The sequence below is a fragment of the Mustela erminea genome, chromosome 8, assembly GCF_009829155.1.
Source record: "Mustela erminea isolate mMusErm1 chromosome 8, mMusErm1.Pri, whole genome shotgun sequence".
NCBI lineage: Eukaryota > Metazoa > Chordata > Mammalia > Carnivora > Mustelidae > Mustela > Mustela erminea.
In genome coordinates, this window is record NC_045621.1 from 51,491,420 (window position 1) to 51,512,540 (window position 21,121).

Consider the following 21,121-nt stretch of genomic DNA (forward strand, 5'->3'; position numbering starts at 1 on the left):
AAGATAACACATAGAAAAATGATTATAAGGAGAATAGTTAATAAAGGAGATATTTACAAAGGTGTGGGCTGGATTAAAGGAAACCAGAAAGAGATAGTGAAGCTTAGTGAATAGACGCAACAAGGCTAAGGTTGATGTTATACTTTTAAACAAAGGGAAAAAATACCCAAAGGATAGAGTTTTAGCTCTTAGTATAGTTGTACCTATACTAAGATATGTATCTATCCTAAGATATCTACACTAAGATACAAGATGAGCACTCAAAAGGATCAGTAAAGTTAGGTAAAGGAGTAGAGCTTGGAACAATGCAAACTTGACCTAACTTGTCTTACACATGATGATACTGTTTAAAATTTAAATATGTGTAAAAAATCAAATGGGCATTTTAGAACTGAAAAATGCAGTATGGGAAATTAAAACTTCATTGGATGCAGATTACCTGAAATCTAGATACAGCAGAAGACAGAATTAGTGAACTCATATCAGACTATTGGAAAACATACACACTGAAGCGTAAGATTTAAAAAAAAAAGGTAGAAGAAAAAGAAAAATATATTGTAAAAGATGTTTCATGCAACCAAGAGAGACAAAAATACTAATGATTAAGATCTCAGAAAGAGAAGAGAGAGAACAGGACAGAAGCAATTGCCAGAAAAATAGTGCTTGAGCCTCATTTCCAATCTAATGAAATACATCAATCTACAGACTTAAGAAAGATGAAAATTTAAAAAACCGTCTACAGTAGCATAAAAAACATAGACTGCCCAGGAATGAATTTAATATATGTGTGAGACATTCTATACTGAATGCTTTAAAACATTACTTAGAGAATTTAATGAATAAATGGAGAATGTACTTTATCTATAGATATGTTATTATTATTATTATTCTAATTTTTATCTAAGCACTTTTTTACATTTTGATGTACAGTAGATAATTTTAGTATGTACAAAGATATTCAAAGGATGTAGCATGCTAGAATAGTCTTAAAAAGAACATGTTATCAGATTTTAGAACTCATCATAAAGTTACAGAAGTTAATAGAGTATGGAATTAGTTCCAGGATCAAAAATTCTACCAATAGTATAGACTATAGAATATATAAATATATCGACACATAGACATTGGGGAAAGGATGGTCTTTTAATGAAAATGGTTATTCCTTCTTTCCATACATAAAAATTAACTTGAAAATGACCATTAACAGAAATATGTAGTATTATTCATTTTCTAATTCAGGTGCCTTGTACAATTCGTGGCATATATTGGAATTTCAATATGTAGATGATGAACCTGTGGCACTTAAATCTCATTTTATGAAAATTTTATTGAAATTCATAATTAGGACCAGCAACATGACTGACCCAGAATTTAGGACCATGGAACTGTCCCCATTGAGAGCAGAAGGAATATAAATGAGGGCTGTTGCTATAGGTACTTGACATGTGACTCTACATTTGAACTTAAGGGGATTCACAACTGAGCTGCCATCCAAGGATTTAGAAATCTGTATTTGTGGAGCCAAACACAAAATGGAGTTCTTTATTTGGTGTTGAAGGAAAGAAGAAATGGAAGGATGGTCTTTCATGTTCCCTCTGTGTCACTAAATAAGGAAAACCTCATTAAAAATGTGATTTCTAAAATTTTGGAGAGTTAACATGATACTGTCATATGGTTCTATGTATTGATAACCCCATACAAAATACTTGGCTCAAAAAGACTCCCAATTGGGACGCCTGGGTGGCTCAGTTGGTTAAGCAGCTGCCTTCAGCTCAGGTCATGATCCCAGCGTCCTGGGATCGAGTCCCACATCGGGCTCCTTGCTCAGCAGGGAGCCTGCTTCTCCCTCTGCCTCTGCCTGCCATTCTGTCTGCCTGTGCTTGCTCTCTCCCCCTCTCTCTCTCTGATAAATAAATAAAATCTTTAAAAAAAAAAAAAAAAGACTCCCAATTAGAATCAAACCAGACATAGGAGAGAGTGTCGTGGATGAGGTAAAAGGCTGGCATCCTTTAATGAGGAATATGAAAGGACTTGGAAAAAGAAACAAAGAAACTGTTAAAAGTCAACCAAAACAAAAGAGAAAAATAATAATCTATTACCTTTCCTCTTAACTATTGTGATAAAGATTCAAGTTTGAGGTAAGAAAAGTTTTAGCATTTAGCTATTAATAAAAAGATCTTTAAATAGTTATGGATCTTTTGAAATGGACAATAATGATTTTTTGAAAATTGTATTTTTATACTTATTTGCCTTTTCTAAAATTTCTATAATCAATGACAGTCAAGGAAATACTAGTTTTTCAAAAATGAATTTTTAAAATAAAATTTAATGCTTCAGAAATGCTTTCTAACAGCTTTTTTGTTGCAAGTTGGCACTTTTTTTTTATTAATTCAAGCATCAAGGCTTTTCTACCAGTAGTTAATTCAATTAAAGGCTGAAACAATAGGAACACATGGGTGGCTCAGTTGGTTGAGCATCTGACTCTTGATTTCTGCTCAGGTCATGATCTCAGGGAAATAGAATCAGGCCCCAAATCAGGCTGTGTGTTCAGCAGGGAGTCTGCTTGGGATTCTCTCTCTCCCTCTCCCCCTTCCCCTCTACCACCCTAAATAAATAAATCTTAAAAAAAAAAAACCCTAGGGCACCTGGGTGGCTCAGTTGGTTGAGCAACTGCCTTCGGCTCAGGTCACGGTCCCGGAGTCCCAGGATCGAGTCCCGCATCGGGCTCCCAGCTCCATGGGGAGTCTGCTTCTCCCTCTGACCTTCTGGCCTCTCACGCTCTCTCTCACTGTCTTCTCTCAAATAAATAAATAAAATCTTTAAAAAAAAGAAAAAAAAAAAAAACCCTAAATACAAAAAACTGAAATAATAACAAATTTATTTTCTTTCACTGGACCCATATTGAGAATTGATGCCATTTGGATGAAGAGCTCATATTTAAAATTGTCAAGAATTTCTGAGTTTTTAATTTACACCATGTGTAACAAGCTACTTTAATATCTTTATTTAATACAGTGTCATCTGTCCCTAAAAAACAGGAGTTTATAGATGAACACTTTCATTTTTGACAGAAAAAAAAAAAAAACTTGAAGTGTTGTCTTTGTTTTTGGTTGTACCACTTTTGTACTTCCAAATTCCTTTGAACTTATGCTGTGTTAGTGCTGTCAGTCCTCATTATTCATGGATCATATGTTTGTGAATATACTTACTCACTAAATTATATTTGTTGAGGCGCCTGGGTGGCTCAGTGGATTACAACCTCTGCCTTCAGCTCAGGTCATGATCTCAGAGTGCTGGGATTGAGGCCCGCATCGGGCTCTCTGCTCAGCAGAGAGCCTGCTTCCCCCACCTCTCTCTCTGCCTGCTTCTCTGCCTACTTGGTATCTCTGTCAAATAAATAAATAAAATATTTTTTAAAAGTAAATTATATTTGTAACCACAAAATTAATACTTAGGACTTTTTCAGTCATTCTTGCATATATGCAGAACAGCAAAAAATCCAAATTACCGAATGCACACATTGCCACCTGAGAACATGGTAATGCTCTGTTTCAGCTTGTATCATGTAAATGAATATCCTTTTAGTAGTCTGTGTGGTACTTTTTTTTTTTTTGGCATTTTTGTGGGTGTTTTTGGTGCTTTCACTATTGAAAATGGTCTTCATGCACAGTGCTATAGTGCTATCTAGTATTCCCAAGAAGGCGGTGACGTGCTTTAGGGAGAAAATAGGTGTGTTACGTGAGCTTTGTTCTGGCATGAGTTATAGTGCTATTGGCCCTGGGTTCAATGTTAATGAATCAACAATATGACATATCCAGCAAAAGGAAGAGGGAATTTGCTGATCTGTACATGAGGTCACTCTGCAGAGTGCTAAACTAACATTTGTAGTGAATGATGAAACTAGAAAGATGGGGAAGTGGCTAAACAGGGGTTCATGAGATGACAACCAATAAAATGCATAGTGGACAGCATTGCTGTGAGGCCGGGAGCAAATACATTTACAGTCATGTTACTCAGAGTCAGGAAAATGTTAAACCCTTCTCAGCTAGTGATGGCTGGTTTGCACATTTCAAAGGGTAATACGGCATTAAAATCTGGACTTGCAGGTGAGGCAGGTTCTGCAGATAGGAGGCTGCAGAAGAACTTTAAAAATGCGTGCTGAGTGGTGCTTAGGTGGCTCAGTTGGTTGAGCATCTGCCTTCAGCTCGGGTCATGATCCCATGGTCCTGGGATTGAGACCCATGTCCAGCTCTTTGCTCAGCAGGAAGCCTGTTCTCCCTCTGCCTGCTGCTCCCCCTGCTGGTAGGTGCTCTCTCTTTCTCTGAACAACAACAACAACAACAAAAATATTAAGAAAAAATGCCTGCTGAGGGGCACCTGGGTAGCTTAGTTGGTTAAGCATCTGATTCTTGATTTCAGCTCAAGTCATGATCTTGGGATTGTGAGATGGGGCTTTGCAGTGTGTGTGGAGCTTGCTTAAGATTCCCTTTCTCCCTCTCCTTCTGCCCCTCTCCCTTTCTCTCTCTCTCCCCTTCTCCTAAAAAAAAAAAAAAAAAAAAAACCTTCTGAATGTTATACAGGAAAAGAGTTACATGTAAGAGCAGATTCAAGGCTGATTGGCTAATTTTTTTAAGGACTTTGATAAATGAACCTGTATAATGCAAATAGTATTTTGGTGACAAAAATGTTAGACCAGAGACTTGCAGGAAGAGAACTCTCTTTCCCCCAAGAGCTATAGTTCATTATTTGTTAATTCAGCATTCACAGCAACTTTATAGAACACAGTTACTGCAAATAATGAGAATCCATTATACTTGATCGACATTATGTACGTAGTCATCATTCTTGCAAATGAGACTTGTATATGAGACTGGGGTTTATGTTTGTGACTGACATGTAGCTTATACTCCATTGTTTACCATCAAAGAGACTCGGTCTCATTGCAGTTTTTTCCCTCTTCATTACTGTATATTCGAGACTTGGCTCAAAAGTCACAACCTAGGTGTGCCTGGTTGGCTCAGTTGTTTGAGTGACTGATCTTGATTGCAGCTCAGGTCATGATCTCAGAGTTCTGGGATTGAGCCCTGCCATTGGGCTCTATGCTTGCTGGGGAGTCTGCCTGAGATTCTCTCCCTCTCTCTCTGCCCCTCCTCTTGCTTATTCTCTCTCAAATAAATAAATAAATCTTTTTTAAAAAGATGACACTCTAGTCCTGCCCTCATAATTGGTAGCAGTTACCCAGAGCCCACATGTATATTTCCTTGTTTAATGCTCCCTTATTCACGGTATTTAACCCAAGAGACGAAGAAGTGCTTTGCAGAATCAATATTGGGTCATGACCCCATGGTCCTGGGATTGAGACCCATGTCCAGCTCTTTGCTCAGCAGGAAGCCTGTTCTCCCTCTGCCTGCTGCTCCCCCTGCTGGTAGGTGCTCTCTCTTTCTCTGAACAACAACAACAACAACAAAAATATTAAGAAAAAATGCCTGCTGAGGGGCACCTGGGTAGCTTAATTGGTTAAGCATCTGCTTCTTGATTTCAGCTCAAGTCATGATCTTGGGGTTGTGGGATGGGGCTTTGCGGTGCATGTGGAGCACGCAGAACATTGTTGCCTGGTTGTTAGGTACTCGAAAACTGAAGCTACTCATCCCTGAGGAGCCTTACAGCAGGTGGCTGCACCTTCAGCATTTAAATAAAGCTGATTGAAGACACTGCAGTTTGCTGCCAAATTTTTTATTAGAAGACTGCTCACTACTTATCAGAGAGAGAAAAAAGAGTTAAATGAAAGCAGAAGTTTCTTTTTTTTTAAATTTTTTATTTAAATTCAACTCACCAACGTATAGCACATCATTAATTTTTGACATAGTGCTCAGTGATTCATTAGTTCCTTATATAACCCCCAGTGCTCATCACAGCATGTGTCCTTCTTAACATCCATCACCCAGTTACCCCATCCCCCTACCCACCTCCCTTTCCTCAACCCTCAGTTTTCTCAATCCTCACTTTGCTTCCTGAGCCAAGAATCTCTTTCTGATTTCTTCCCGTTCAGTTTTCTCTCCCTTCCCCATGATCCTTTGTGCTATTCCTTATATTCTACATATGAGTGGAACCATATGATACTTGTTTCTCTCTGATTGACTTATTTCACTAAGCATAACACCTTACAGTTCCAACCATGTCAGTGCAAATGGTAGGTATTCATCCTTTCTGATGGCTGAGTAATATTCCATTGTATATGTGGACCACATCTTGTTTATCCATTTATTTGTTGAAGGACATCTTCGCTCCTTACAGAGTTTAGGTATTGTGGACATTGCTCCTGTGAACATTGGGGTGCAGGTGCCCCGTCAGATTACTACATTTGTATCTTTGGGGTAAATACCCAGTAGTGCAGTTGCTGGGTTGTAGGATAGCCCTGTTTATAACTTCTTCAGGAACCGTCATACTGTTTTCCAGAGTGGCTGTACCAGCTTGCATTCCTACCAGCAGTGTAGGAGGGTTCTCCTTTCTCCACATCCTTGTCAACATTTGTTGTTTCCTGTCTTGTTAATTTTAGCCATTCTGATCGGTATTAAGTGGTATCTCATTGTGGTTTTGACTTGCATTTCCCTCATGACAGGTGATGTGTGTATTGGCCGTTTTTATGTCTTCTTTGGAGAAGTATCTGTCCATTTTTTGAAAAATCAAACTGTAACAACAGTTTTCCCAGCACTGTTTGTTGAATTGACTGTCATTTTCCATTGGATGTTCTTTCCGGCTTTGGCGAAGATTAGTTGACCAAATATGTGGGTCCATTTCTGAGTTTTCTATTTGTTTCTTTGATCTGTGTGTCTGTTTTTGTGTCAGGACCACACTGTCTTGATCATTAGAGCTTTGCCATATAACTTGACATCTATAATTTTTATGCCTCTAGCTTTGCTTTTCTTTATCAAGCTTGCTTTGGCTATTAAGGGTCTTGTGTGGTTCCATAAAAATTTTAGGATTGTTTGCTCTAGGTCTGTGAAAAACACCAGTGGTATTTTGGTAGGGATTACACTAAATGTGTAGATTGCTTTCAGTAGTATAGGTATTTTAACAATATTTGTTCTTTCAAGCCATGAGCATGGAATGTTTTTCCATTTCTTTGTGTCCTCTTCAATTTCTTTTGTAAGTGTTCTATACTTTTTAGAGATCAGCTCTTTTGCCTCTTTAGTTAGGTTTATTTCTAGGTATCTTAATGCTTTTGGTGCAGTTGTAAATTAGATCAATTCCTTGATTTCTCTTTCTGCTGTTTCATTTTTGTTGTATAAATGTTACAGATTTCTGTACTCTGATTTTGCCACAGATTTCCTGCAACTTTACTGAATTTGTGTATCAGTTCTAGCAAATTTTGGTGGAGTCTTTTGGGTTATCTATGTGGAGTATTATGTCATCTGCAAAGAGTGAAATTTTGACTTTTTCCTTGCAGACTTGGATGCCTTTTATTTCTTTTTGTTGTTTGATTGCTGAGGCTAAGACTTCTAGTACTATGTTAAATAGTAATGTTGAAACTGAATGTTCCTGTCTTTCCTGAACATTGAGGAAAAGCTCTCAGTTTTTCCCCATTGAGGATGATATTAGTTGTGGGATTTTCATATATGGCCTTTATGATGTTGAGGATGTTCCCTCTGTCCCTACTTTGTTGAGAATTATTATCAAGAATCGATGCTCTACTTTGTCATATGCTTTTTCTGCATCTGTTGTGAAGATCATATAGTTCTTTCTTTTCTTTTATTAATGTGGTGTATCATGTTGGTTGGATTTTGAATATTGAACCACCCTTGCAACCCATGAATCCTCTTGATCATTGTGAATAATTCTTTTAATGTATCATTGTATTCGATTAGCTAGTATCTTGTTGAGAATTTTTGCATCCATATATTTATCTTTTTTAGTGGGGTCTTTGTCTGGTTTTGTAATCAAGGTGATTCTGGCCTTACAGAATGCGTTTGGAAGTTTTCCTTCCATTTCTGTTTTTTTGGAACAGTTTGAGAGGAATAGGTATTAGCTCTTGTTTAAATGTTTGGTAGATTCCCCTGGGAAGCCATCTGGCTCTGGATTTTTGCTTTTTGGGAGATTTTTGATGACTGATTCAATTCTTTGCTGGTTATCACTCTGTTGAAGTTTTCTTTTCTTCTTAGCTTTTTAGATTTACTTATTTTAGAGAAAGAAGGAGAGACAGAGAGGCCATGAGTGGGAGGGGCAGAGGGAGAGGGAGAGAGAATCTCAATCATTCAAAATCTCAAGGTTCCCACTCAGTGTGGAACCCGATATGGGACTTGATCTCAGGACCTGAGATCATGACCTGAACTAAAACAAAGAGATGCTTAGTCAGCTGCACCACCCATGGACCCCTTTTCAAGTTTTCTCTTTCTTCCTATTTCAGTTTTGATAGTTTTTATATGTTTCTAGGAATTTATCCATTTCTTCTAGGTTGTTCAGTTAGTTGGCATTTAATTTTTCCCAGATTCTCTTATAATCATTTGTATTTCTGTGATGTTGGTTATTCTCTTATAATCATTTGTATTTCTGTGATGTTGGTTATGATCTCTCCTCTTTCAGTTGTGATTTTATTATTCTGGGTAATTCTTGTTTTCTTTTCTTTTTTTTTTTAAAGATTTTATTTATTTATTTGACAGAGATCACAAGTAGGTAGAGAGGCAGGCAGAGAGAGAGGAAGGGAAGCAGGCTCCCTGCTGAGCAGAGAACCCAATGTGGGGCTTCATCCCAGGACCCCGAGATCATGACCCAAGCCGAAGGCAGAGGCTTAACCCACTGAGCCACCCAGGTGCCCCGATTTCTTGTTTCTTTTTGATAAGTCTGGCTAGGGGTTTACCAATTTTATTAATTCTTTCAAAGAACCAGCTCCTGGTTTCATTGGTCTGTTCTACTATTTGTCTGTTTGTTTCTGTGTCATTTATTTCTGTTCTAATCTTTATTATTTCCCTTCTTCTACTGGGTTTGGGCATCATTTGTTATTCCTTTTCTAGTTCTTTTACGTGTAAGGTTAAATTTAGTATTTGATATTTTTCTTGCTTTTTAAGGTAGTATTGCTATATATTTCCCTCTTAAGACAGCTTTTCTGCTTTGCAAAGGTTGGACCATTGTGTTTTCATTTTCATTTTTTCCATGTATTTTTAAAAATTATTCTTTAGTTTCCTGGTTAACCATTTAGTATTTAGTATAATGTTCTTTAACCTCCATGTATTTGTGGTCTTTCCAAAATTTTTCTTGTAGGTGACTTCAGATCATAGCATTGTGGTCAGAAAATATGATCTGAATCTTTTTGTACTTTTGTTGAGGCCTGATTTATAACCCAGTATATGATCTTCTCTAGAGAATGTCCCTTATGGACTTAAATAGAATGTATATTCTGCTGCTTTAGGATGAAGTGTTCTGAATATATCTATAAAGTCTATCTGTTCCAGTGTGTTATTCAAAGCTAGTGTTTCCTTGCTGATCTTTTGCTTATATGATCTCCATTGATGTAAGCAGGATGTTTAAGTCCCCCACTATTTTTGTATTATTATCAATGAGTTCCTTTATATTTGTTATTAATTGTTTTATATATTTGGTTGCTCCCATGTTGAGGGCATAAATATTTACAATTGTTAGATCTTCTTTTTGGATCGTCCCCTTTATTGTGATATAGCATCCTCCTTCATCTCTAGTTAGAGTCTTTGTTTTAAAATCTAGTTTGTCTTATATAAATATTGCTACCCCAGGTTTCTTTTGACATTTATATACATACCAAATTGTTCCCTATCCTTCTCTCACTGAATCTGCAGGTGTCTTTAGGTCTAAGATGAGTCTTACAGGCAGCCTGTAGATGGGTCTTTTTTTTTTTAATCTATTCTGATACTCTCTGTCTTTTGATTGGAACATTTAGTCCATTCACAGTCAGAATGAATGTATTTAGTGCCATTTTATTACTTGTTTTGTGATTATTTCTGGAGATTTTCTCTGTTCCCTTCTTGTCATTGTCACTTTTGGTCTTTCTTTCCCACTCATTGAGTCTCCTTTAATATTTCTTACAGGTCTGGTTTAGTGGTCACACACTCCTTTAGTTTTTGTTTGTCTGGGTAATTCTTTCTCTCTCTTATTCAGAACGATAGCCTTGCTGGATAGAGTATTCTTAGCTGCCCATCTTTCCCATTCAGCACATTGCAGAAATATCTTCTTGCCTGTTGAGTTTCTGTGGAGAAGTCTGCTGCTAACCTTATGTGTCTTTTTTTGTAAGTTAGGTACTTGTTTTGTCTATGGCTTTTAGGATTTTTTCTTTATTTCTATAATTTGCAAATTTAAGTATGATGTGTCTTGATGCTGGCCTGCTTTTGCTGATTTTGATGGGAGTTCTCTGTGCCTCCTGTATTTGGCTAAGTGTTCCCTTCCCTAAATTAAGGACGTTTCCAGCTATAATTTTCTAAAATAAATGTTCTGCTCCTCTTCCCTTCTCTTCTTCTGAGACTCCTATGATGAGATTCGTGGAGTCACGGAGTTCCCTAAGTCTGTATTCATCATATAATATTTTTCTTTTCCTCTTCTTTTCAGCTGCATTATTGTCCGTAATTTTATCTTCTGTGTCACTTATTCATTCCTCTGATTCTTCCGTCCTTGTGGTCATTACATCCTGTCAGTTCACATCTCAGTTATAGCATTTTTTATTTAGGTCTTTTATCTTTGTGGTAAGGGACTTACTGGTGTTTTCTTCACTTTCCTCAAACCAAGCTAGTATCCTTATGATTGTTGCTTTAAATTCGGGATCAGGCATATTACTTAAACCTGTTTCGATTAGATCCTTGGCCATGACCTTTTTTTGTTATTTCTTTTGGGCTGAATTCCTCTGTTTTGACATTTTGTCTGGGTCTCTGTATTCTCTGTGTTAAGAAAGCCTGTTATGTTTCCTGCTCCTGAGAGTAATGGCTGTAGGAAGCACAGGTCATATACTGTCCAGGGCCCAGTGCTTCAGGAAGTGTCTCTGGTATATGCTGTGTGTATTCTGCTGCTGTGTTTTGGCTGCTTTTTCCCTCAGGTCAGTCCTCTGCAGTTTCTCCTGCCCGCAGTTGGGAGTGTTTGGACCTTAGCCAGAGTGTGGTGAGTTTCAACTATTTGTGCCCTGTCTGCTTGTTAAAAGAGACCTGATTGTATTTCCACTACAGGTGAATCTTTGCAGAAGTCTGTGTTCACTAGATGTGGTGCATGTGGGGGCTTTGTGCTGATCTTCTGGGAAAGGAGCCACTGTCCTTGTTTTCAGGTACACTTGTCCTAGAAAAGCAGCACCTACAGAACATAAGGAGACAGGGCTTGGTGTAAGCGATTTCAACCACCACTGTTGGTGCTGTGCTGGCTAAAGAAGTCAGTTTATGCTGAGGGTCAGGGGAGAGAAATGGCACCTGCCACCTCTTTTGTCCCTGAGAGATAATGCCGCCTCTCCAAGATGTACTCCAGGAAGGGGGAACTGTCTCTCCCAGTGCATCCTAGGGAATCCTCAGATGATTGTCTGTCCCTTGGCTGTCTGCCCTCCTTCTCCACAGGAGCACTGCAGTACCTTCAGGGCTCCACACTAGCCACACCGTGGACCTCTAAAACTCCAGTATTTCAGCCCTGCTGCTTATAAAAATACATGAAAATCAGCCCTTTTCATTTTCCCGGTCAATCTTACGGGCAGGGTTTGGGTTGCACGATCCCCTTACGCTTCTCTCTCTTCCTCTCTCCCCATGACTAGGGATCCCTCCCCTCCACGGCACCTGAGATCCATTTCTCCCACAAACCATATCTGTGCACTGCCTGCCTTTCATGATGTGGCTTCTTTTCTCCCTCGGATTGTGTGTTTGTTTTGTCCATCTTCAGATGGGTTTCTTGGGTGTTCAGAACGATTTGGTATTTATCTGTCTGTGTTCAAGGGATGAGGCAGGCCCAGGGTCCTCCTATAACTTCATCCTGCCATGTACAGGTTAAAAACATATTTGTTAACTGTTGAAATCTTACTAGAAGTAATCATTATCAACAACACTTACATATTAATTACTGCGAGCCAGGAACTGTTTTAAATGCTGTGTGTGTGTGTGTGTGTGTGTGTTTTTCCCTGAAAATACTTTGAGATAATATATTAGCTAAGCCAAAATATGCTGGTGCAATAAACAACCCTCAAATCTCACAAGCATACTACAACTACAGACTTTAATTTCTTGCTCTCAGTATGTAAGGATTGTTGACCAACAGCAGCTCTGCTTTACCTTTTCTTCATTTTAAGACCTTGACTAAAGAATTAGTCCGTAGTCAATGTTTTGACAAAGAGGAAAGAGAAAGGGCTTAAGCACACAGTGATTCATATACCCTCACTGTGTATTGGGTATTCACTACTTTTGTTCACATTGCTTTGAGTACAAAACTTCAAATGGCTACACCTGTCTTAATGGGATAGAGATGTGCAATCCTTCCATATTGAGGGGCACCATAAGTCACAGGATCTGTCATGTTTTCAGTGGTGAACAGAAAGTATTACCTCTTACAAGAAGGGATGCCAAATTTTTAGGAGCAAAAAGTAAAATCTATCACATTAGATACAGTAATTTTCCACATTTTTTAGATGAGAAAACTGACATACAGAGAGTTTACATAGCTTATCTATGCTCAGAAATTTAATAAATGGTGGAGCAGGACATAAGCCCAAGCACTCTGGTTTCAGGAACTGTTCTTTGACCCAATGATGGGAAATAAATTATGTTCAGTAATATCACCTTGCACCTTATGTGGTTTTATAAATACAATAGCTCTATAATTTATTGTCTAAACATGGACTCTTTCTTTGATAGATGCTAAATCTAATGGGATGCATTGACTACTTTTCACCTGGGACTATATCAAAGAAATGAGGATGAATGGTTAACCTCGAAGCAAATTTTATAAAGTACTGTATTGTTTAGTAATTAAGGGCGTTGGCAAATGTGTGTAAAGAGGACTAATCGTGTAAATACTTACAGAGACTTCTCTGCCAAATACGTGAAGCAATACCCTCTAATGCACAGTAAATTTCTAAGTTGGGTTTGCTTCTTTGCTGCATACTATAAATGAAACTTACTAATACTTGTAGTGTTTCCCAAGATGGTCTCTAAAATCTGTTCTATTTTAGTTCATTTTAGCTACCTTTAAAAAGTTATAAATATTTTTAAAAGAATTCAAATAATAGTTCTAAAGTTTTAATAGCTAGAGTAGAATGAATAATAAAATGTACACTAAGAATCAGTTAGTGTAAGATGAAAAGGACCAAAATTTTTTGATCTTGGATTTTGTGCTTATTGTTTTGTGTGAGCAGTAAGGTAATTTATAAATGCAGCTGAGTATACAAATGACAAAACCTCATTAACTTCAACATTGCTTATTCATGTACTAGAAACCTTTAGGGGAGTTTTGGTTTATAAGCTTTTGTAAGTTTACCAGAGTCATTAGTTGTCTGGTACAACTTATATTTACGAGGTTCCCATTGGTTTGTATCTAACATTTGAAATTGGAAAACTTAAAAATGAAATATAAATTCCACATAGAGAACTGATCACAGGATCCAAAATAAGCAGGTATCCCTCAAAGAAATATAATGATAAACAAAAATATATGTCACATTATTTGTGACATTACTTGTGAGTAAACACCCTTTAAATTAAAATGAAAAACCATTTCATCTATAAAATGGACAAAGATTAGAAAATAGCATTCATTACTGATTAGGGTTTGGGCAAATGACCATTCTTTTATACTGACCCAATTTTTATCGAAAGTGATAAAAAAGAGCAAGGTTTTATAAATATTTTTATTATTGAATCAAGGAATTTGTCCTTTGGAAATACTCATAAATTTTAATGAAATGTTTCTGTTCCAGCATTATCTAATATTGAAAAACTTGAAATAATAATGAAGTTTAAGTAAATTAGTCTATCCATATGAAGGAAACTTATGTAGTAATTTTTTTAAATGCCTTCAAATAATGCATCAGAGGAAATACTAATTTTTCAATGTTGAGTGAAAACAGTCTATAAAATTGTTAAACAGATGATGATCACAATTTTAAAAGTAAAAGGAGGAGGAAATATAAATATGTAGCAAATTTTAACAGCAGTGCAGTTGTGAAACTGTATTGTGGGAAAATGGGTAACTTTTGTTTCCTTTCCCAAATTGTGGAGTTTTCCAAATATTATGCAATAATTTTTTATTAAATCAGTGTTATAATAACCAAATGAATTTGAACCATTAGAAATTTAAATTTATTAGTGGAATGTTGCTTTTTGGAGGATTTTTTTTTTTTAAGATTTTTTTTTTAATTTGAGAGAGAGAGCACAAGCAGGGGGATCCGAAGAGAGAGAAACAGACTCGTCGCTGAGCAGGAGCCTGATGTGGGGCTCGATGCCAGGACCCTGGGATCATGACCTGAACTAAAGGCAGACGCTTAACTGACTGAGCCACCGAGGCGTCCCAAGGAGGAGTTATGTAGGGATTTGGGAGGTTATTCTTGACTACCATCTGGTTTGCTAAATATCTTTAAATCCATAACATATTTGTGTAGTTCATTAACTCCATGTACAATCCTGTCATTTGTGTTATGATAGAATTTATGTTTAATGAAGTCAATTTATACCATAAATCCAGAAAATTAAAATGATTTTCTCATTTCAGGTTCATATATTTCCTTCCTCAGATGAAAGTATGTTTCTCAAATTGTAATTGTGGGCAGATGGGTGAATGGATGGATGGATAGATAGGTAGGGAGGAAGGTAGGTAGATAGATAGATAGATAGGCAGACTGACAGACAAATTAAGGAAGTTAGCAAGCAAGTAAGCAAGCTACAAGATACCCAAGTAGAGTGAATGTAGGTTGGAAGAAGTTTCCTATTTCATCCGTCTTTATCCCTAAATAATGTTAGACTCAATGGAAGGATCCTTCTGATCACTATTGTTGCATCTTAATTGAGAAAACAGTAATTTTGCCTCATAGTCATTTAAATGTACTTCTATTTTTCCCATTTGTTTTATGTATTTATATGATCAACTTTTTGTGGGTAGGGATCTTAATTTCCTTCCCTTTTCTATCTGTCTAAACTACCAAATACATTGCATATATAAACAACAGACAAATTACTAAACATGTTTGCTTTCACACAGAGAAAGGCAATGAATGCAGTGGTTGAGAGAGCAGACTCTAGAGTCAAATTGCTAGTGTTTATATCCCAGGATTGCTATGTAACCTAAGGAAGTTTACTCAACTGTGCCTGTTTTCTCAAGTGTAATAATAGTGCTACCTATCTTTAGAATTTTGAGAATTATATGAGTTAATGCTTATAAAATGCTTAAAATAGTTCCTGGCACACGTGCCAGGATATATAACTATGTATAGTTATATATAACTATGTATACCTATAGTGATGAATTTATAATTAGAGAGATAAAAATTATGAATGTTATGGGATATCATTAAAGAGCTCTTAGAAGAGGAAATTCTTATGGGATTCCCAAAACAGTATGGTGATAAGTATTTGTGGATCAGAATAAAAGCAGGTCTTTCAATTCTGACAGAAGACATTTTATATAAGTAGTTCTCCTTAATTGCAATTTTCTTTTTTTTTTTTAAGTTTGGATACCTGATAAAAAATAATAATTTTAAGTACATAAATAACTTTTTAAAATATTTACAAGTGATTACACTGCTTTCCTTATTAATAATAATCATCATCAAACTTAAAAATTTGAAACTTACATAAAAGTAAAATCAAATTAGTCTGAGCCCTCTTTAACATTGACAATATTGAGAAAAAATGTTGAGCAAAATAAACATTATATTTTATCCTGTTGTTTGTAGTTTTTATAGGTTGTCAATATTTTGGACTTGAGTATATTTGGATATAATGTACCCAAAGACTTTGAACTCCTTTCATCCCTTTGTTTTCTCAAGGTTCTTTATTTCATAGAGTTGACACCCTGTTTAAGTATCCCCTCCACAAAGGGTGCTGGGAAGGAGGTATTCTGTGAAAACCTTTAAGTAGGCAACTTGGCTGCTTTGCTTACAACATCTGTTCATTCTGTAAAAATTCCCTGGACATAAACTAGAATACAGCTACTCTTCCCCAGTCCTGTCCCCTGATGATTGAATGAAGCTGGCAGCAGGAAAGGGAGAGAAGAGGAGGAAGGATTAAGTATTACATTACTTTTGTAACCAAGGTGTTGAAGTAGTTCCTTTAGATTTTAATGAAGAAAATAAAGGGAAAAGAGAACTAAGGAGCAAGAAGGAAAAGTTAAAATGCACTTAGGTTAGGATATCAATCTTTGAATATGATTAAAAGGTAGACCCAGCAATCAATAGAAGGAAGTTTTGGAATGTTTTTCCTGGGGGATCATTTAAAAACATTATTTCTCTGCAAGAAGAGGGCAAGGGGAGGAGTGTTTACTTGACTTCTAAATTGGCATTTTTTTTTAGGTTCTCCTGATGTATTAACATTGGCCAGATTCCAGGATATACAGAACCCAAAACATCATTCCATGCTCTAGAGACACCTGTATTTCTCCCTAATCCTTTGGCTGTTCAAGTGATGTGAACAAAGCAAGATGATTTCAGCTCTTTTTCCTAATAAATTAGGACCTTATATCAACTGAAATGTATTCCTCATCTTATGCTGAGAAATTTCACAGTTCCTTGGGTAAACTCAGAAGTTAGGATCCCTCAGATTAAGTCTCTTGGAGAAAGGACAGGAAATATTAGATCTTGAAGAAAGCTTAGTATTTCTTGTTTTCCATGACCTGGAGGATAAGTCAGCATGCTACATGGTCACACTGAAGCATTCGGTAATATTTTATGTTACTGTGCATCCAATATTCACATATACTTCTCACACATAGGCCAAGTTTTATGCCCTCACTATATGGATACACCTGGGGAATGTCTGTAATCCAAGCTGATTTTAGTACAAAACTCCACAGGGAAGTTATGAAGCCTGCAGACTCATCTTTTATCTGAATCTCACCTTCTTTTCTGTGCACTGATCACTACCTTAGCACCCTTCTCTTGATATTTTTTCACTTTTATTTTCCTCCTTTCCATTTTGAAACTACCGCAATATTGGCATACAAATCTGTCTTCCTGAGACAAAGAAGAAATTCTTTTAGCCTACTACCTTCTGCTCTGTGTTCCATAGCTACCCCTCTTTATGACTTATCTTCTAGTGACTTGTATCACTTTTGCTCGAGCAGTGCCCTTGTATCCTCTTACTAGATAAACCACATCACTGCCCATCACTTTTTTCTATGTGGCAATACCAACAATTCTATTTTAGTCCTTCCTAAAGTAGTGATAGTAGTAAAGTGGGCTATGATGGATATAGCATTATCATTCCAAAGACACTCATACCCAAAACTCAGACCATAGTCCCCAAACACACTCTGGTACAAGGGTCTTTTTACTATAATCCATACTCATGTGTTACCCCATACTGCAATGACTTCCCACACACTACTGAGCAACTTCTCATAGATGTTAATGTTATCAAGATCCAAATGTAGTTTGCTTTGAAGGTAGACCATTGTCAGTGACCATTGATTTATCTTATTCATGCTTCAACAGTATGTCTGGTGTTTAACAGTATAAAGTAGCCTCAACCTTGAATGGACACTGTGGTTAAACCACAATAAAGAAGTATGCTTGAGCTTTGGGTTTTCTTAGTCTCTAGGCTATAGCTCAAGAAATTTCCTATTCATACAAGCAAAATATTTCTTTAAACATTTTATGAATATGACAGATTTCTTCTAAAATAGTGTAGGTTATTAGTACGTAGATTCTAGGTTAAAATTTAGAAACCTCTTTACTTTCCCTATCCTGTTAGATTCCTTAGTTGTATAGGCTTTTTCTTAACTTTCAGTTCCTTATATCCATGGGCTAGAGAGTTAAGAAGGAGGAGGAGGAGGAGGACTTAATTATGCTTTTCTTTTCTTCTTCTTCTTGTTCTTGTTGTTGTTCTTCTTCTTCTTCAAGATTTATTGTAGAAAGAGAGTGGGAGGGATGGGGGAGAGGGAGAGAATCTCAGGCAGACTCCCTGCTGAGTGTGGAGCCTGATATGGGTCTTGGCCCTGAGATATGACCTGAGCTGAAATTGAGATTTGAACATTAATTGACTGAGCCACCCCGGTTCCCCTATGGTTTTATTATATATGTTTATTTAATGAATTAGCTCCTTTGTTTTATAAACAATATAATATACATAAATTTTATTTTCATCTTGTACAAAATGAAGATGAAGTAAAATAAATAACTTCCATAAGGTCATAAAACAAAGACAACTGAGCTGACATTTGGCCTGTTGCTTCAAAGCCTGAACTTTACTTTATGTACCAGAGCAGTTGAAATTTTATGTATGATATTTAAACTCTCTTTATTCATTTCATAAACCTTGAAAATTAATTTAATTGCCGATTCTGTTAATTTCTTTGTACCTATGTTTCCTCACTTAAATTAAGGGTGTTAAACATAACGGTGTCTACAATTCTTTAACGCTCTCATTTTCTGAATGAGCAGGGATGCTTGTGTTTTGAGCATACCTTACGTGCAGGTTGGTTATGATGAATATGATGAAGTGTAACAAACAGTACCTTCCCTCTAAGGAACAAATGATAAATATGCAATGGTTGGTTCAGGAAATAAGTGTCGTTGTTAATCTCTGAGCTGGAGAAGTAACAGGCTTTCTTGAGTGGCTTGAAGGAAGGCTTGAAAGATATCTTGCTTCCATCCTCTGCCCTCTGGTGCGTAGATACACGTGTTTAGGACTCACCTTTATGTAAGTAAGGTCTTGTGCCACTGATAATGAAGCTGGACCTGTTTGTCCTCTCATCTGGTATCCACATTCTTGACTGCAGTTTCCTTTTGTATGGCAATCACAGCAATTATAATTTGGTCTCTCTGGAAGTGAAGGAGGCGACAGAAGTGATGTGATGGAAGAAAGGGTGATGGCGACAGGCATTAGTAACCAAAGGAGATTGCCAGTGCTGAGCACTAAGTGTCACGATGAATAACTCAACCTTGCTGTTTCCATGGACAACAGGAACGGATAAGGGCAGTATTCTGAACCTAAGGACTAACAGGGCAGGTGTTTTGAGACTGTCCATCTGGTGAAAGTGGAGGGCAGATTGAAAGGTTTGGGTGAGTTACTCTGTATGTAAATAGGCTGCGTCTGGAACGCTAGAAAGAAAAAAAAAAGCACTTTTTAATTTTTATTGTTGGAGATATTTAGCCTAAACACTGTCTGATGGTTGCTGATTTTAGAACCCCAAGGAATAATGGTCTAAAATTACTACTTTAACTGTAAATGTCACTTTGTATTATAAGTTAAAAAATGTTACAGAATTACTTTTTATTAAGTTCCTTACATTTGTTTTCGTGGACATTCTCTCTACAATAAGCTGATTTTTAATATGGGAAATTTGTTGCTGAACTGGTAAACAAAATTCTTGACTTATATAGTTTCTAATATACAGATCCTATCTGAGTTTTGTAATGATTAAATTGATATATCTTGAACATGAAAAGGACTGTTTAAAACTAAGTTGTAATCCACAAAACAGTATTACAAGTCTAAGGTAAACTCACTAAATTTCAGGGAATTGATTATAGTTTAAGTAAAATATAATCCCTAAATTATTTAAATATACTCCCTAATTATTTAAATATACTCAGAGAGTCTAAAGACGCTTACATTGTTACTAATGCTTTCACTTGCGTCTATCACAGATGCTGACAAACTTATGTATTTAAAACAGATCTTTTAGGGCGCCTGGGTGGCTCAGTGGGTTAAAGCCTCTGCCTTCAGCTCAGGTCATGATCCCAAGGTCCTGGGATCGAGCCCCGCATCGGGCTCTCTGCTCAGCGGGGAGCCTGCTTCCCCCCCTCTCTCTGTCTGCCTCTCTGCCTACTTGTGATCTCTGTCTGTCAAATGAATAAATAAAATCTCCAAAAAAAAACAAAAAAAAAAAAACAAAAAAACCAAAACATCTTTGGGGCACCTGGGTGCTCAATGGGTTAATCCTCTGCCTTTGGCTCAGGTCATGATTTCAGGGTCCTCGGATCTAGCCCAGCATTGGGCTCTGCTCAGCGGGGAGCCTGCTTCCTCCTTTCTCTCTGCCTGCCTCTCTGTCTACTTGTGATCTCTCTTTTCCTGTCAAATAAATAAGTAAAATCTTAAAAAAAAAAAAAACTAAAGCAAAAATAAAACAGATCTTTCATGTCCCTTATATTACAGGTATTTGTTTTAGTTAAAATAATAGAGAAGTTCTATGTTAACATTCAGGTAAGGATTCATGCTATCAGTACTAAGAAAAACTTTGTGTATAATAAACATTTCCTTCTTCATTGTAAATGTCATTCCTTTGTAAATGCCATTCTTTTGTTTTTACTCCTCAACATAAAATAGTTACATTGTATTTGAAATTGTTCAGAAACCTTTTTTTTTTATTTTGAGTAATTGACCACAAGCATCAGTTCACATTAAATTTCTTGCTTAAGAAATTCCTATATTCTCTGCCACTGTTCCCTTTTCTCTTGCTCATTAAGGCAGTCTAATTGCTTTCGTGTAATTTCAAGGTCATGCTTAGTTATTGGTCTTCTGCCTGTTCCTACAGAACATTTTCTGTAATGAGAATGCCAGAGACCCCAGTTGCTCACAGTTGATCTGTATTTATATTCTTACTGAGCTGACCGAGTACCCTTCACCCTCCTACTCCCACAACCCAGCTTAGGAAGTAGAAATATTTGGGAGGGCTAATTTTCAGAAGGTAAGAAACACTCTAAATGAAAGAAATGTACCAATTGAAATTATTTCTTTGAATGAAGAAAAATGTTCTTAATTTTCTGCCCAGGTTTGAAATAGTGACAATTGAAAATTGTGAATTGGAGCTAATTGCTGAGTAAAACAAAGTTCAATTATAATTTCAGTGTAAGCTGTGTAGGAGTAGTGTGAGAATGACTCTTCTTTTTTCGTGTGAACCTTTGCTGTTTTCAGGTGCAGCCTACCCTCACAAAGCTAGCTGTAGAGCTAATGGCATCCAAATTCACGAATAGGGAGACACAGACAGAAGC

General features: G+C 36.8%; 1 protein-coding gene across 3 annotated transcripts in view; it reads left to right on the forward strand.

Annotated features, from left to right (window-relative positions):
• The window catches only part of GALNT13 (polypeptide N-acetylgalactosaminyltransferase 13), a 538,580-nt gene that overhangs the window by 173,731 nt on the left and 343,728 nt on the right, over positions 1-21,121 (forward strand). The window contains exon 1 of one of the 3 annotated variants that reach the window (XM_032355604.1): positions 11,088-11,112. The exons of the other annotated variants lie outside the window; for them this stretch is intronic. The gene's annotated coding sequence lies outside the window, so the exon portion shown is untranslated. Of the gene's footprint in view, positions 1-11,087; positions 11,113-21,121 lie in introns of those variants that run through there. 3 annotated transcript variants of the gene reach the window in all.